The sequence below is a fragment of the Aythya fuligula genome, chromosome Z, assembly GCF_009819795.1.
Source record: "Aythya fuligula isolate bAytFul2 chromosome Z, bAytFul2.pri, whole genome shotgun sequence".
Taxonomy (NCBI): Eukaryota; Metazoa; Chordata; class Aves; order Anseriformes; family Anatidae; genus Aythya; species Aythya fuligula.
The window spans coordinates 18,407,440-18,424,483 of record NC_045593.1 but is presented as its reverse complement, the minus strand read 5'-3'; the positions used below and the strand labels follow the sequence as shown (position 1 = coordinate 18,424,483).

The 17,044-nt window shown below is 37.1% G+C and overlaps 1 protein-coding gene and 1 long non-coding RNA gene across 3 annotated transcripts in view; one reads left to right on the top strand and one right to left on the bottom strand.

The window, feature by feature from the left end:
• ARL15 (ADP ribosylation factor like GTPase 15) overlaps positions 1-17,044 on the top strand; it is a 218,211-nt gene that overhangs the window by 191,216 nt on the left and 9,951 nt on the right. The window lies entirely within an intron of this gene.
• LOC116500421 overlaps positions 2,824-17,044 on the bottom strand; it is a 47,220-nt gene continuing 32,999 nt past the window's right edge. The window contains exons 2-4 of one of the 2 annotated variants that reach the window (XR_004254307.1): positions 8,861-8,959; positions 3,190-3,470; positions 2,824-3,070 (exon numbers count right to left, since the gene is read on the bottom strand). This is a non-coding gene — a long non-coding RNA (uncharacterized LOC116500421). Of the gene's footprint in view, positions 3,471-8,860; positions 8,960-17,044 lie in introns of both variants that reach the window. The other variant, XR_004254308.1, reaches the window with a different exon arrangement.

Sequence of the window (17,044 nt, the reverse complement as noted above, 5' to 3'; positions counted from 1 at the left end):
CTTTATGTGTGTATTTAGGTAGAGGATGAGGAGAACATAAGGGAAGTTCAGTATATAGGCATATTTTTTTGCAATATTCTTTTGCTAGTTGTCAATAATTTCTACTACATAGTAAGTCGGAAACAAAAAGGAAGCATACATTGTAATTTCATTTAAGTTCTCCTGCTTTGGAGTCTATTCATTTATATTGTTTAAAGATGTTTTCTAGCAGTTACCACTCCTGTTATCTGTGTCATTCTTATTATCTACTTTGAGGTCAAGATAAATATGTGGATGCTTTTGTGTTGGGTCTGTCTGAGCTGGAGTCACCTTTTCCCTGCAGCAGCCCACACAGTGCTGTGCTCTGCACTCGTAGCTGGAACAGCACTGATATCACTCCAGTGTTGTGTCTATTGCTGCGTAGTGCTCGGCTGCCTACCTGAGTAAAACCACCACAGCTTTTCTGACCTAGAATTAGTTGATCAACTTGTTAAATAATCATTGCTTTAGCACAGCAAGGTGCTAGAACTCCAGGTTTTAGAAATATATTTGTTTTAAGAGGTACTCATTAAATGCAAAGAAAATATGTTTACGTGATACGACTAGTTTGTTTAGTGTAGCTTGATGAAGTATCATTTAAAGAAACATTAACAAAAAGCATTACTCTCTCCCAGTTGCCCATAATTAAACTGAATTAACATCTGTTTTCATTGAACATCCCCAAGTTTTGGGCTCCTAAAAAGCATTTGTTTTTCATAGCTGCCTATCAGAACATACTTAAATGCTTTCAAAATAGGATTTGAAGAGTGGCCTGAAGATGAGTGCATTGATTCTGTGTATGAAAGAAGCAGGTTGGCCCGGCTGACTTCTTTTGACCCATAAAGATCCTGAGTCACCACAATCTGTTCTGTGGGAGATGGAAGGCAGTATGACCTGGCTCTTGGACACGTTTTCAGCAGTCGTGAAAAAACAGCCTGTGGGCTAAGTGATGCTATGGTTCTCCATGCTATTCCTGTTCTTGTGGGCTGCTGTGCTGCAGCAGATGGTTCTTGTCCAGTTGGGTGGATTTGAAAGATCAGAGCAAGGTCAGCACAGGACAGGCACTTGGTTGAGGAGGAGAGGGAAGGGATGAAGAAGGGTAAACAGGCCATGTTTATTTTCTCCTTTTTCTTTGATTTTTTTTCATTTATATCTTTAAATTCTGTAAAATTATATATAAGTATCTTAACAAGTAAACAGTAAGACCACTTCGGTGGGGGAGGTGGACAACAAAAACTGCGTGACAATGTTTCCAATACTCAACTAATGTTCTGACATTCTGTTTGTATTTATTTGGAGAATTTTCAGCTATTTTCATAAACTCTTAATACAAAAGGTAAATGGGAAAGCCAGAAAAAAGGCCTGGACCTAAAACATCTTTGATTTTTTCCTGTATTTAAACACAAGATTTTCTACATCCATAAAATCTGACTTCTCAGTACTGAAGTGTTTGAGGAAGTATAAAACTTACAAGATACTTTATACTCATTTTATATGTTATGAAAAAAGTAGTAATTTTATTCCTGAGACTTGCTATAATATTCTTGACTAATGGTCCAGACACACTTAGAAATATTACTTTTCGCAGCCACTAACGTAGCTTACAGAGTCATAGCTCTCACTTACAGCTTTCATCTCATGGACAGGGCAAATTTCTATGCAAGGAACAGCATTTTTACCTTGTTTAGACAGAGTTTGGAGAGGGTCAGGGGGTTACGTTTTGAGCTTTATAGCTAGTTTGGGACTTAAAAGTGAGAATTCCAGTTTCTTAGTAGCGTTTGGTATTTAATTATTGTCATTGGTAGCCTGGAAGCATTCTGCAATGTTTTGATTCCTTTAGAGAATCTCCAGATTTCAGAAAATATCAACTTGGGAAATACAGAGAAAAACTATATTAAGTCTAGTCAGGTTCTTTTTTTTATTTTTATTTTTATTTTTATTTTTTTATTTTATTAGCTATAAATACTTGACTGTCTGCAGACTTTTTCACCGCTATGCATCTGACACAAGTCGGTTATATTGTTGTACACATTTAAATGGTCTATTACTAGTCTGCTGCCAGGCACTAATAAAAATATATTAACCCTCTGATCAAATTTTATTATTTTTCTCATTTTCTTTGTAGACAGTTTATGGTTCCACGGGATTCTTTAATTCACAGTCATGATACACTGTTAATAGGTTTTAGTATCTTGTCTTCCTGGCTCTGTGCCAAGAAGTTTCAGCTATCCTTTGAATAGCTATTCGTTTGGCAAATAAATAGCAATGTGACTCCTAACATAGCTGTAAATGCAGGGTAATAGGACAAAATTTGTTCACCACATTGCAGTTCTTTATATTAAACTCACCCATGAGAATAAGAAATATATTTGCCAACAAAACATCATTTGTATAAATTTGGTCTTACTCTATTTTAACTCCCTTGAAATTTGCATATTCAATCTGATCTGAAAGAGAAAAGAAAATTATCACTCTGTATGTCACAGAGATGTGAAGTTTAGAGGCATAGATAAGAAGGAGTATTTTGTTTATAACTAATATAATTCAATATATATCAGGGAAAAGAGTCAACAATTCTAAATTCCCATAATTCCAAATTATTGTAATTTAATGCTTCCAAGTATTTGATCTAAAAAGAGACAGGTTATGCTTGTTTTAGGAACAATCCAGCCTTCTACACCCTTTTTCTATTGTTACCTCCATTGTTAGTATAACTTGGCAGGTTAACTGAGAGTCTGGATGTATTCACTCCTTTACAAGGAATTTACTGAATAGCTAGATGATAAGCCCTAATAAGTACCGGTATTTTCCCAAAAAAGGTCATAAAGAAAGCCAAGAAATAGTCACAGGTCCTTACCAACTCAGCTATCTCATTCCTTTTCTGGTGTCACAAGATGTGGCAGATACAGGTGCTGCCAGAGTCAATTCATAACTGAATCTATTTTAGGTTCTTTATGGAGGAGATTATTTCTGTGTAGAAATTACAAGTTTCCTGAACTTCTTGAAGGCACAGACTCAGAAGACAAGAACAAGTCTGAGCTGATGTCAGTTCCTAAAAAGAAGTTTTGTTTCTTATGGTTAGCCATTGCCTAGCTTATTTCAAAAGGCTTGGAATGAGGGTGGGAGGGAAGAACTGGAAAAAATGCACTGCAGTCAGAAGTATGTACTCACCTGAGTGGGACTACTACTCACAGCTGACAGTCAAACATTTGGTGAAGTAACTTGCCGATTTGAAGATGTTAATCTTAACCTTCAGCTTTTCTTCTGTGAAACTGTGAAAATACGTTTTAGTTCATACGGATATATGATGTTTCTTTCATTACTGTTTCCAATGTCAAATGGGATTCTTTCAAAAGCCTTGTAGAATCCGACAGTTCTGTTTGAGAATGTTGTTGTCTCTCTATCATAATTTGTATCATTCCAGAGGTGACTTATGCCTGCTTAAATGCAGTCTGAAATATGAAAGGAAGATAGGCCCATTAAATACCAAAGGAAGCAATGTAGCAGCAAATAAACCAATTTTGCTGAACTCATAGTACTCCCTGGTTGTGTTTTTCTTTGTTTGTTTGTGTAAAAAAATAAATAAATCCAAGATCTGAAATTTAATGTCACTGAAGCCATACCTTAAATGTTTTACCCTCCTTTTGATTATGGTATAAGATTATAGATATGCTATTGGCTGAATAGTAGATCCTGTAACTGGCTATGACAATGATAAATGTTACCATATGGTTTTATTAGCCATGTTTTCAAGGCCTGTCATGATGTTGATTTGCAATTGGTAGTGGTATTATTGAAGTACCATGAATAATATAGTGATTTGCAATTGGTAGCAGCATTCTTGATCTAGCATGAATAATGTCTCTGCTTACTTTAAAGCCTTTTTTAGGTTAAGGTGGATCTGAAAAAATAGTATGGTATTATTTTAACACTGTGGTACAACTTGAAAAAAATATTTTTTTTTTTGCAGGTTTGGATTGTGTCTTAAAACAGCCTTTAGGGAATGAAACCTTTCAGGTGACTTCTGAAATGACCAGGAAGCAGCAGAGATGCAAGAGTAAAAAAGAGTAGCTTTAAGGGAAGCTGCAGATACAACAGCCCCAGCTTTCAACCTTTTGCAACCAGCAGTAAACAAAACTAATAATGATCCAGACTCTTCCTACTTTTAAGTTCTGTGTCTTTCTATCTTGATATGGTCCTAATGGAGCTTTTTTTTTTTTGTTGTTGTTCTTCACTGTTTTTTCCTCCTGTTCCTGCCTCCTCTCTATTTTAGATACTTTATTTTTTTTTTTTACCACTTTATTTTCTTCTGAATTAGTTGAAGGGAAAAAATAAAAGACAAATAAAAACGCGCAACTGTGTAGTCCCTTTAGCCCTTTTTCATTACATTTCATCTATCCACACCTGACTTCTTTTTGACACATGCCCACAACTGGTTCTCCAGGCACCATGCGTTGTGATGGCTTAGTCCTGCAGTGTTCACCTTTCTCCAAGAGCCATGTGGATTATTCTACTGGTGCAGTAATGTTTGCATAGCAAATGAAGCCAACTAAGCTTATAGCCAGTGAATGTTTTAAAAAAAATAAATTGTCCCCTTTTCTCCAGCTGGACAGTCACAATAAAGCAGGTGATCATTTATCTTTGACTTTGAACTTAAATCAGGAGGGAAGCAACAAGGCTTTGTGGGAAAACCTGATCAAGAAACTGGGCATAACCATACAGATGCAAGACAGCAGGTGTCTGCATGCTATTTAATTATCATATGTAGCAACAACATTTCTGTGATTTTTTTTTTTTTTTGTTGTTGTTGTTGTTCTTTGAAAGCTAATGTTGAAAAATTGGTCTCTTGGTCATTAGGACAAAACACAAAACAAATCAGACTTTCAAAAAGCCAGAATATAGCGGCATTATTTCAAATTTATTGTCACATCATTACATGGAGGGTGCTTTTGCACTGCAGACAAGTCTGAAAAATGGAGCACTCCTAAAGGTGCAGATGCACAGTCACACTAGTGCTCTGTCAAGCATCTGAGATATGCATGACTATGGGATGAGTTTCAGAAGCATAGGCACCACTCAAGTGCCTGGTTCCTGTTGCAGGTTGGCAGTAATTACCAGCTGGCCAAACTGCTAACCTGCCATTAAGATCTGTGCCTTCGTTGTTAATTTTGAATGAAGTCACTAAAAGCAGAGGTTTGTCTGATTAGCTCAGCACCTGAGTCCACTGAGGAGGTTGGTTGGGTCTGCCAGGTAGTATTCTGCTCTTAGCAGTAGTATCAGAGTACTTAATGAACTGCAGTGTCCTAAATGTCATGGGAGAGCACTGCTGTCCAGACTCTTTCCCATCTGCTAACTTGGAAATCAGGTATAGAGAACAACCCACTGCTAGTTGGTCCAGAGGGACTAATTTCTTGTCTAGGGTTCTATAGTTTCAAAAAACATTCTATTTGTGCTGGCCTAATGGATTTGTTAAATAGTCTCTATTACACAGATTTTTAATAGCAAGTTTGCTCTAATAAATTTATGATCAGTTGATGAAAATTAAATGATCAATTTGAGATTGATTTTATTTTGTTAAACAGACTGTTTGCTAACAGATAGTTCTGTTTGCTAAACAGAAATTCAGCATATACCTAACACAGGTAGGTATACGATGAATTTCTTAGGCTTTATGCTTTGTTTTCAAATGTATTAATTTTAAATTATTTTTCTACATGGTGGTATCAGAATGATGCTGATGAAGTGATTGATGGAAGTAATAAAATCTGACTGGCTTCTAACCATCAGCAAAACCACAATTTAATCATATAATAGTGAAAAGCTGTTACAACTATGGTAAAAAAATAAAAATAAAAAAATGAAGCAGTGACATTTCAGAATGCATGCTATCATGCTATTACCACTGAAGTTTATTAGATAATTCTGATATTGTTGTGCTGTAAATCATCTTCTCTGTGAAAGTTGTTCAGGGACAGACATAGTCTATGCTGTTTTGAAACAGATATTTACCCCCATAATTACTGTAATTGAAAGCACTACTTAGAGAAGCAGCTTAAGCATAAAGCTGTTGGTTAGTTTTCCAAAGCAAGTGTCATCTTTCTCCTTTGAACCGTGTTTTTTAGAATTAGTGGAAACCTCCTTACCAACACTGAATTAACACACTTGTGCAAAATGCTTGTTCCATACCTTTTTTACTGTGGTCCTGCCTTCAGCAGTAGATATGTTTAAATTGCCTTACGTGTATATGGAAACACAGTAGATAAGGATTTTTTTAATGTACATCTGATATTAGAACACTATGAAATTAAGTGGCTTACAGTGGGTTGTAATATCTTTTATAGTGCAAGGTTAGCAGCAAATACCCTTTTATTGTAAACACTGACAACAGATTTGAGTTTTCAGGATGCCACCTTGTTGATTCTGTTTGCTTTCACCCTGACTTTTCTGCTGTTGGTAGTTGGCTGTCAGCATGGTTCTACATTGCTGATGGTTTTCAAATCATCTGAGGAAAAAGCATGTTTTGCTTCACTTAGATGTGAGGAATTATAGTATATGCACATTGGCAATGAATTCAAGATATTAAAGTCTGTATGACAAATACAAAGCTTTTCGCATGTGCAGAAAGTTACCTGCTGTCAGGTAGGACAGATATGTAAAAAACATTCAAATATGACCAACCTGGCTAAACCATTGACAGAGAATTTAAAGTGTTTTCTGAAATTAAAACCATTGTACTGGATAGCTAGTGAGCTGAGGCGTCCCCAGGTGGACTTGGAAGCATCCAAACCAAATATGAAAAGGAGAGTTAGCTTCCAAAATAAATTATTAAGAGTAGACATTTGTAGTAGACAAAGCCAAATATGTTTTCCCTCTTCTGCTTTTATATCAAGAGATGATGGGAGTTACTTAGTTTATACTGAAAATATTGGAATGTGATAGTCGGGCAGAGTTGTCACACCTGTGTTATGCTTTCCTGGTAGTCTAGACATTCCAGCCTCCGTTCATTCCTGTGGATCTGAATCCATCACCTGTGCTTAATACTTACATCTGTTGAAAAAAGTAAATACTCCTCCAAATGGTGTGTCATGTACATGCTCTTCTAACTTCAAACAGGCCCTTAATTCTCTTGGGTTATATGAAGTATATTGGTGTCAAGATAGAAAGATTACTTACAAGGAACCAGGTGTTCATTCTCTGAGATTATTATTATTTTTTTTTTTTTTTGTAGACCTACCCTTACCTCTCCTGCTGTTTTAGCTATACTGGAGTGAGGAGGTGTGTATTTGTAAATATGGTACTGCAACCTTTTTGAACATATCTGCAAAAGATGCTATCCAACTTGCTTTAATGAACATCCATTTTTATGTCCTTGCTTGTTGCAATATGGTTTGGAATAGCTGACTTAATTTTCTTCTCTTGAAAATGGATCTTAACATCATCTTCAGAATGATAAATTTATTCTTTGTGTTGGAGACATAGTTACCATAGTCCACTCCTCTTTTCAGTACCTCAGTCATCTGTCATCTTTCTAAAGCTTCAAATCCCTCAAGATAATACAATTCACATTGGATGTGAGAAGAGTGCAGTCTCACTGAGATTGACCTGATCAGGAAAATTCCTTTTTTTCTTCTCCTCCCCTTTCACCCAAAATGACTCCTTCAGGAAACATCCAATTCTTCTGTAGCCCAGTGGATCAAAGTGCTGTATTGTTGGATCTTAATCACATATGAATGGTTCCAGAAGGGATCAGAGCTCTCTTTGTTCATTAGAGGCTTCTAGGCCAAAACCAGTGCCAGCAGCCATAAAGGAAATATATAAACCTCTATTTGGTCATTCAGTGAACCATGTCACTCTAGGCTTGACCTCTACTTCTTTGCACAAACTTCCTCCTGCAGGAAGGTGGCCTAGATCATTCTCCTAAAATATATTAATGCTTGCAATTGTATGGAACGGCTTTTTTTTTTTTTTTTCCCTTCTGTTTGATGTCCCTCTACTAATTTTTCTCCCTACAGTTTCCTGATTCAGAGTATCTCCAGCTGGAAGTACAAACTAGGACTCAAAATGTTCCAGGTTTATCTGTATCAGAAACAGTCATTGCTTATATCACTGCAGTACCACACTGTCTTGCCATTTGTAGTGTTTAAATGAAATAAAATTAATCCCATAAACTGTTAGGTGGGAGATGTGGTGTCACCCTCTTCTTTCCCTTCTGGTTTTGGAAGAGTGCCTGTTGTGAGGTTAGTAGCGTGTAGCCAAGCCCAGTCAACTACAGGAAGACCTGAACAGTAGCTATTTCTACCAGTAAAAAAAAAAAAAAAAAAAAAAAAGCCTTAAAATATATTTGAATGGGCAATGAGTACTAAAGTATTACTGTTCTCCCACAAAGGATACTTACTACTTGTTTAGAAAGACTCTAAAAACTTTTTGAATCGTGCACCTCCCAAACAATTTTATTATTTCTAGCAGACAGCTCCTGGTTTACTCTCTCTCCCTTATCCTTAATTTTCCATGTAATTATTCACTTGTACTTATTGTTCAGATTGCACAAGTGTGTGATTACAAACAAACTTTAATCTTCTACACACAAGTATGTGCCAATATCAAAGTATAAGACCCCAGGTATTTTTATCTTCCTTTAAAATGAGTTTCTGTTGAACTGGATGCATAAGTATGTCCACTAATTGGGATTGGTGGTAGGAAGGTGAACTTTTTGTGATTTGAAAATTACTTGATCAAGTGTTTTTACTTCTTTATACCCCACCTTTTACTTCTTTATAGCCCTCATGTTGGGGCTGCTTAATGAGGCTAAGCAATACTGGAAATTACAATTAACAAGACATACCTCTGTATTTCTCCTTCAGCTGGATATTTTTGTGCAACCATTTTAATGATAATGTCACTTTTCCTTTCTGTATGATATAAACTGAGATGATCTTCTTGCCTGTAGATTAACATGGGTAGTTAGATGTATCCAGTATAGCTGAAGTGCAATTTTGTGTGTTTCTCATACTTTTGTATCAAGCATGTGTGAAGTGCATAATTTATATTAAACTTACTATCATCTCTGGTAGTAGTGAAAATAACATAGAGAATGAGAAGATCGCATGCTAACCTTTGATATAAATGGAATACACAAATCCTACTGGAAACATTAAGGTGTTGCATGTGTTTTGTGTAATATAAGCAGAAGTGCTCTTGCTTCCCCAATAAAAGCTGTAGATACAATTAGACCCCTAACCTCTGGAGTTTTTGGTAGGATCCAGTTGTACTTGTTTGTCCTGCATTTGCCTTTAATCTAAACACAGTTGATACCTTATTTTTATTGGTAGCCTGTTAATGCATAGTAATTCTTTTCAAGGGATCAAATGAGCCATTTTTCATTTCCTGAGATGAATGTCCCTGTTTCACCTTGATTTTCTGACCATTGTCAGCTCAAGTCAGCTTTCAGATTTCTAGCTGGTAAATACCAGTCTGATATATTAGCAGTTGGATTAGTTTGTTGGTGTTTTTTTGTTTGTTTTTCCCTTCCCTTCCCTTCCCTTCCCTTCCCTTCCCTTCCCTTCCCTTCCCTTCCCTTCCCTTCCCTTCCCTTCCCTTCCCTTCCCTTCCCTTCCCTTCCCTTCCCTTCCCTTCCCTTCCCTTCCCTTCCCTTCCCTTCCCTTCCCTTCCCTTCCCTTCCCTTCCCTTCCCTTCCCTTCCCTTCCCTTCCCTTCCCTTCCCTTCCCTTCCCTTCCCTTCCCTTAAAATCATTTTTACTGTGATGCTTCAGACATCCATAGAAGCAGGATATCTTGTTTCATGTAAGCCATCTGAAACCATTTTATGAGGTTGATGTCTTCACACCTCTCTTTATTTCCCCTCTCAAATTCCTTCCACACTGCCTGTGGTCTGACTGACATGTTGATGACACTGTCCTTTCTATTAATCTGTCTACAACTGGTCTTATAAAACAGCATGGCTGGTGGCACTCTTCACTGAATATTGAGTAAACTTCTGTATGATTTGCAAATACTTTATTCAGTCTGAGAATTTGATTCTTCTCCAAAACTGCTGTTCAGTAGGCAGCATAGTATCTTTTCCAGTTTTTCTGGGCCAATGTATAAAACACTACATTTGTTGTATTGATTTTTAAAAAACTATTCTTACGAATTTATCTCATAACAAGGTCATTTCTTGTTTTGAGAGGACAATTGGAAATGTTCCATTAACAAGATTTTAAATTTTAACTAGTACCAAGTAGACTTTCCTTTTTGGTTTTAAGTAACTAAGCATCTGTGAACTATTAGCAACATACCATTGGCACATTAATTCATAATAAACCAATAGTAACATTTTTTTGTTTATGGAAGCAAACGTAAGACATTACTTTGTGAACTCTAATCTGTTCAGTAACCCTGGCTTGCTATGTCTGTATTTATGTGGCCATGCTAAATATTCAGATCTAAAATGTTATTGAAAAACATATTGTTAACAGTGGTTGTTTGTTTGTTTTATATATATATTTCATATATGTATATATAAATTATATATATATTTATATGTACATATATATATACAGGAACTTCTTGCAATGGTTTCTTCTTTTTCCTTGAAATCTGGATCACTGAAAAGTTAAGCAACTGAGTGCTTGAGCTGGAGATTGAGGAATATTCAGTGGTGTGTTGCTAGTTATCCACTGTTCATGCCACCTGCTGCCTAAAAGGCATAACAGAATTGTAATACTAAAACAAGTTGTAAAGCCACTATATAGTACTACTTTCAGAAAAGTAGCAATTCAGATGTATTTTTGGTGCTTATAACTGAAAGATGTTCTATCTGTTGTGGTACTTTGGAGCTGCACTGGCTGTGGTGGGATAACACTAGATACTGTACCATACATCTTAGCATTGAAATGGCAGAATAGTTTAATTGTATTAAACCTTTCAATTACCTCCCTACAAATGACTATTTGTTCTTGATGAGTTTCTCATTCAAGTAACACTCGACCTCATAAAAGAGTAAACTCTTACTATAACATATGCTTTATAATGCTAGATTTTTTTTTTCCCATTTTCAGTTCACACAGTTAACTTGTATCAAGTTTAAAAATAATGCTTTAAAAGAATCAATTTCATGGTGAATGCTTCTAGTCAAACAAGTCATTTAAACAACATCTTACTCGTGTGTAGCAGACCGTTTTACAAGTAACTGAGAGTTTTACAAGCCTGTGTTTCAGACGGGATAATTGGTTGTTTCTTATATGTGAGTTTAGGATTTAAATTCATTAACTTAAATATACAGAACCTTTCTCGGTATGGAAGTGCTTCGCTACATTCCTTTTAGCTTTATTCATATTAATACTTCATTATTAGGAAGTGGTGAAATGGAGCAAATTTCAAGTACATTCTCAAAAAGCCAGTAATGCATTATGAGCCTTTGCATTGCCACTGGTGGTCAGCAATCATCATATGGTGATATCTAATGTAAAGGAAACTCAGTTAGTAATTGCAAACATGCAGGATTGAGACTTTCAGTGAGCACCAACACAACCAAATTTAAAGAAGTGATTATACCTTCATTATACCACAGTTTTGAATAGGTAAGGTATTTGGTCAGGGGAATGGAAAGGAGGGTGCTTAGAAAAATCTGTTGCTTGAAAATATTTTAATCAACTGGCATTAATCTTCCCATCTGCTTAAAAATTTATGTCATCCATATAGTTGCTTTATACAATTTTGTTTACAGTGAGAAGCTTACCCAAGGTGTAATTCTAGGACCTGTTGAAAAAAATGGACATCGAATTCAGCGGCAGAGGGAAGAAGCTGACTTGTCAGCCCTCAGAATCCATGCTTTCCTCTTCTTTTCCCACTCTGCTGGAATTATTTGACATGTGCCTGCTTTTTTTTTTTTTTTTTTTGTCTTTTATATTGTCATGAATATTGAGGCATCACCATAACATAATCTTCCGGCCTTCAGATGCTTTTCTTTGGAAGAAACTTGCCTGTTCAGTGACACTATAGAGGAAACTTTATAGTCACAGACATACAAGGGCAATCCTTAATTCACTTCATCACAGTAACAATAACTTTATTGATCCCATGTTAAGTATCATCAATATTATTATCATTAGCCATCATTCAAGAAGGCCATAACTTTTATATACATGTATGTTGTGCCTTCCCTAGAATTTGGGCATTCATTGGAGAACAATGTAGTTTCTTTGGGTATGTTTTTTTGTTGCTGCTTTGTTTGTTTTTAATGTAAAGGTTGATACTCTGCCTGAGATAAATGTATCTTTATTTTATGTATATGAAAATCTTGATCTACTGCCTATTATTTCTTCTTTTTCCTTGAAGTGTGTGTCAGGATAAGGTAGGGCAAGTGGTGTCTTGATACACTTTGTGAGGAATATTCATTACTCTTTTTCTTGTCCCTTCCCATGGGACCTTTTTTACTAATAGACTTCTCAAACAGGTAGAGCTCCCTACTACAACCTACTGCAATGGAAAGAGAGATAACCTGTCACCGTAAAGTTTGAAAGCCAGAAGGAAGCTGGAGACCCTTACGGTTCTTCAGCATCTCCAGTCACTAGTGGCGTCCCCCAGGGCTCGGTGCTGGGGCCAGTCCTCTTTAATATCTTCATCGATGATCTGGACGAGGGCATCGAGTGCACCCTCAGTAAGTTCGCAGATTACACCAAGTTAGGTGCGTGTGTCGATCTGCTTGAGGGTAGGAAAGCTCTGCAGGAGGATCTGGATAGGCTGCACCAATGGGCTGAGGTCAACTGCATGAAGTTCAACAAGGCCAAGTGCTGGGTCCTGCACCTGGGGTGCAATAACCCCAAGCAGAGCTACAGGCTGGGAGAGGAATGGTTGGAGAGCGGCCAGGCAGAGAAGGACCTGGGAGTGATGGTGGATAGTCGGCTGAATATGAGCCAGCAGTGTGCTCAGGTGGCCAAGAAGGCCAACGGCATCCTGGCTTGTATCAGAAGCAGTGTGGCCAGCAGGGCTAGGGAGGTGATCGTCCCCCTGTACTCGGCTCTGGTGAGGCCGCACCTCGAGTACTGTGTTCAGTTTTGGGCCCCTCGCTACAAGAAGGACATTGAGGTGCTTGAGCGGGTACAGAGAAGGGCAATGAAGCTGGTGAGGGGCCTGGAGAACAAGTCCTACGAGGAGCGGCTGAGGGAGCTGGGCTTGTTCAGCCTGGAGAAGAGGAGGCTCAGGGGCGACCTTATCGCTCTCTATAGGTACCTCAAGGGAGGCTGTAGCGAGGTGGGGGTTAGTCTGTTCTCCCACGTGCCTGGTGACAGGACGAGGGGGAATGGGCTTAAGTTGCGCCAGGGGAGTTTTAGGTTAGATGTTAGGAGGATATTCTTCACTGAAAGGGTTGTTAGGCATTGGAACAGGCTGCCCAGGGAAGTGGTGGAGTCACCATCCCTGGAAGTCTTCAAAAGACGTTTAGATGTAGAGCTTAGGGATATGGTTTAGTGGGGACTGTTAGCGTTAGGTCAGAGGTTGGACTCGATGACCTTGAGGTCTCTTCCAACCTAGAAATTCTGTGATTCTGTGATCTCTTTGAAAATTCACTCATTTTCTCAAATGCTTTTGGCCATCCTTAGCTTTTCCAGTATCACCTGCAGACCTCCACAGTTGCTCAGTGTTATTGCCTCCCAACGCTGGAAACAGCTCCATTATATGGTTAAAAAAATCCTCTCTCAGTGTAAAGTGCTCCCTTTTTGTCCTATCTGTAATTCTTTGTGTACTTACTAACGTTTTAGAGGTAGTCATGAATTGGTTGTGTGTTCTCTATATCCCTGTGTACAGGTCTGTTTCTGAATCGAATCATGTAATCTCACTCTTTATATCCCTGTGCTTTATGCAGCGATCTGAAAGCTGCAAAAGGCTTTACTTGAGCAAGGCATGAAGTCAGGGCTTGAGGGGTTTTGCCATAATTCTAAATGGAGAATCATTTAATATCAAGAAATGGAGATGAGTCTGGAGCAGCTGGAATACCTGGTTTAGAGCAGTGGCTTCATTCCAAAATGGATTTATTTTGCATTTTCTGCTTTTGGACCAGAAATGGTTAGATGCAGGTAGTTAAAAGCATGTTAAAACACATGGCACTGTGCAGACTGCATAATAAACACTCTCACCAGCAAAGGACCTGAAAGGAGCTTGGAACCATTCTGCATTTATCCAGTCTGCTCTATAACTCAAAAGGAACAAGTGAAATAGGCAGGACCACTGTCTGAGCCTATATGCACGAGCATATATTGTAGAACCACAACTACTGCTGAATAAATGGTTTTCCTTTGTGTTCCCACTGGTTGTTGGCTTGGAATGGTTTCAGCAGTGTGAATGTGGGGAACCAACCACAAAGCCCTTAGAAACTCTGTTCTTTGCTGTTGGTACAAGAATACATGTCCATACAGTGTTTTGGTGCTTTGCAGACGTGGGCACAGAATACAGATGTTATTTATTCAAGTATTAGATGTATATACATGTTCAGGCAGACGCAGATGAATCATCACATATGTATCTCTCCAGAAAATACTGTTTAACTGTTATCTGAACAGAAAACATGCCATTTGCAGAGGGGATGTCATAATAAGGATTGATCGTTGGACTTCTGATTATTCTAAAGGTTTTTTTGACATTCAGTGACACAGGTAAACTTTTTCTTTGGGCGGAGGGAGGGCGTAAAAACTCAGTACTTGTGTACCTGTGGCTCAGGTTATGTTACTACTTGAAGCCACAGTCTGTATTTAAAACTAGTATATTCTGCTGCTGAAATCAGCATGCTCTGTTGTTAGTGTTATAGTCTGAAGTGAACCATGAATATCTACAGTCTATTCAAAACAAAATTAAACTAAATATATAAAAACTGTGAAAGGCTAACATATGTAGTTAAAGGTCTTGAGTGTTGAATTTCTACTAGCTATTTGTGTTTCTTCAGTTATTTAACTGATGATGTAATAAAGCTGTGAAGTTAGAGGGGAGATGAGTTGTGATATAGTAAAAGCTTTTAATATGTTTCTTTTAAAATTATCTTTGGATATGTTCTGTGTTTTTTAACAGAGTTCTGACGTGTTCTCGACTTAAACCAATTATTCTGAATTTTAATTGATCTTAAATGCAATTAGTTATTTTAGAATATCTTAAGAATGTGTTAGGATATGCTAAGAGTACACTTGTATAGAAAAATCTTAGTCACTGTGTAATATGTGGGAAAAAAAAAAAAGTGATATTTAGATGTCCTCCAAAGATCTGACTTTAGCCAGGGCTAATTTACAGCCTTACTCTTTAAGATTTTTATATTCTAACACTTTAACTGAGACTTCTTGGTGAAAAAAAGACCTGATGCTTCATCTTCATTAATACTAGGCATTGTACAAGCACATAGCTCCCAGCATCTGCTGCAACCCAAAGAACCCAGTGGGTAGGTGAGGAAGTAATAGGATCAGTGACCTACAGGATTAGTTGTGAGGCAAAAACATACAGTCCAATACAAAGAAGTTACAGGTTAATAGTGTATCTGAAAAACTGGTACTTAGTGTCCTCTTCTCTCCTCATTAAGTCTTTGCAATAAATTAAATAATTTAAGCTGTAGATATTAAAGTAAAATGTTCTACTGTGCTTTCATTGCACTTTTTTTTTTTTTTTTTTTTTTTTTTTTTACAGTCCTTTCTTCTCTGTTCTCATCGTTTCACTCATCACTGAAGAACGGATGTTGTGGTTTGGGGTTGGATGTAGTGCACCCCATTCTTGGTTGCAATTACAGCATTGTTTGTATGAATCTTCATCTAGAGGTCTGGTTTTCTTGACAGAGATGTGCTGTTCCCATTCTCATGTTATCTGTTTGTCTTCCAGTTGTAGAAAAAGTAGAGGCTTAGATAAACAGAATATGTTGGGTGAATAAAATATGGAAGGCCACAGTATGGGTGTATCTTTTTGGCATTTACCTAATTATTTTTATTCCTTTTGAACAAATTAGTGGAATGTAACCAAAGAAATCTAATAAGCTGTTCTGTGTTGTTTCATGTTAAAGAATTGCATGCAAAGATGCAGATGCTGGTAGCTTCTTAAAGCCTATCTTTGCTTTCATCCAAACAAAGTTTCTCATGCATACCTCAGTAGTGCCTTTGCATCCTCAGCAGTTTTCTGTCCTCATTCTCATCTGCTCTATTGTCACCAACCCATCATACCACAATTGTATGCATCTGTATAAGAAACACCTATATATTTAAAAATAATCTGCCACTCTCTACATCCTGATAGGTTACACAATATTTTATATGATTTTTTTTTTTTTTGTTCAGTAAGCACCACTGTATTCTTCTTCCAGCATTCAAGCTCACTCCCCTTTCCTTGTCTCACACTTGCATTTGCCAGTACTGTATGCTCTGTTTGGAACAACATGTCTGTGCTGATTTGCCAGGCATCATATTTCTTCATTCAGAACAGTTAGGAATCTTTTTTAAAATACATTTCTTTAAGCAATTGTTTGCAATCTGAAAAGGGTAGTGTCTATATAACAAGGATGGAAAAAAGCATCTGTTCCACAAGCCACTGTGTAAATTATTTTGTGGAATATGTGTAGAAGTGACTGTATTCCTCTTTGTAAAGACTTAGAAGCCAAAATATCAGCCATGTCTATTAAAAAGCTAAGTACAAGGTGCAGTTGGAAGTGTTTCTATTTTGCAAAAAATACTATTTTGCAAAACCAAAATACTACTACTACTACTACTAATAATAATAATAAAGGGACGGGGGGAAGGGGGATTGGAAAGCTGTACAAATTAGAAATAATAATTTTTAAAGCATCTTCTACTACCTATGGGGATTTGAACAAAAAGTCTTCTGGTGGTTTTGAAATCAAATCTAGAGAAATTGCTTGTCTTGCCATCACACAGACATGCTAAAGAAGCCAATCTTGGGTTTTCTTGTGTTCTAGCTTCAGCAGGTCATACTTTAAAAACATAAAAACAAACAAATAAATAAATAAATAAAACACATTAAAAAAAAAAAAAAAGACAGTTGCAGAGTGC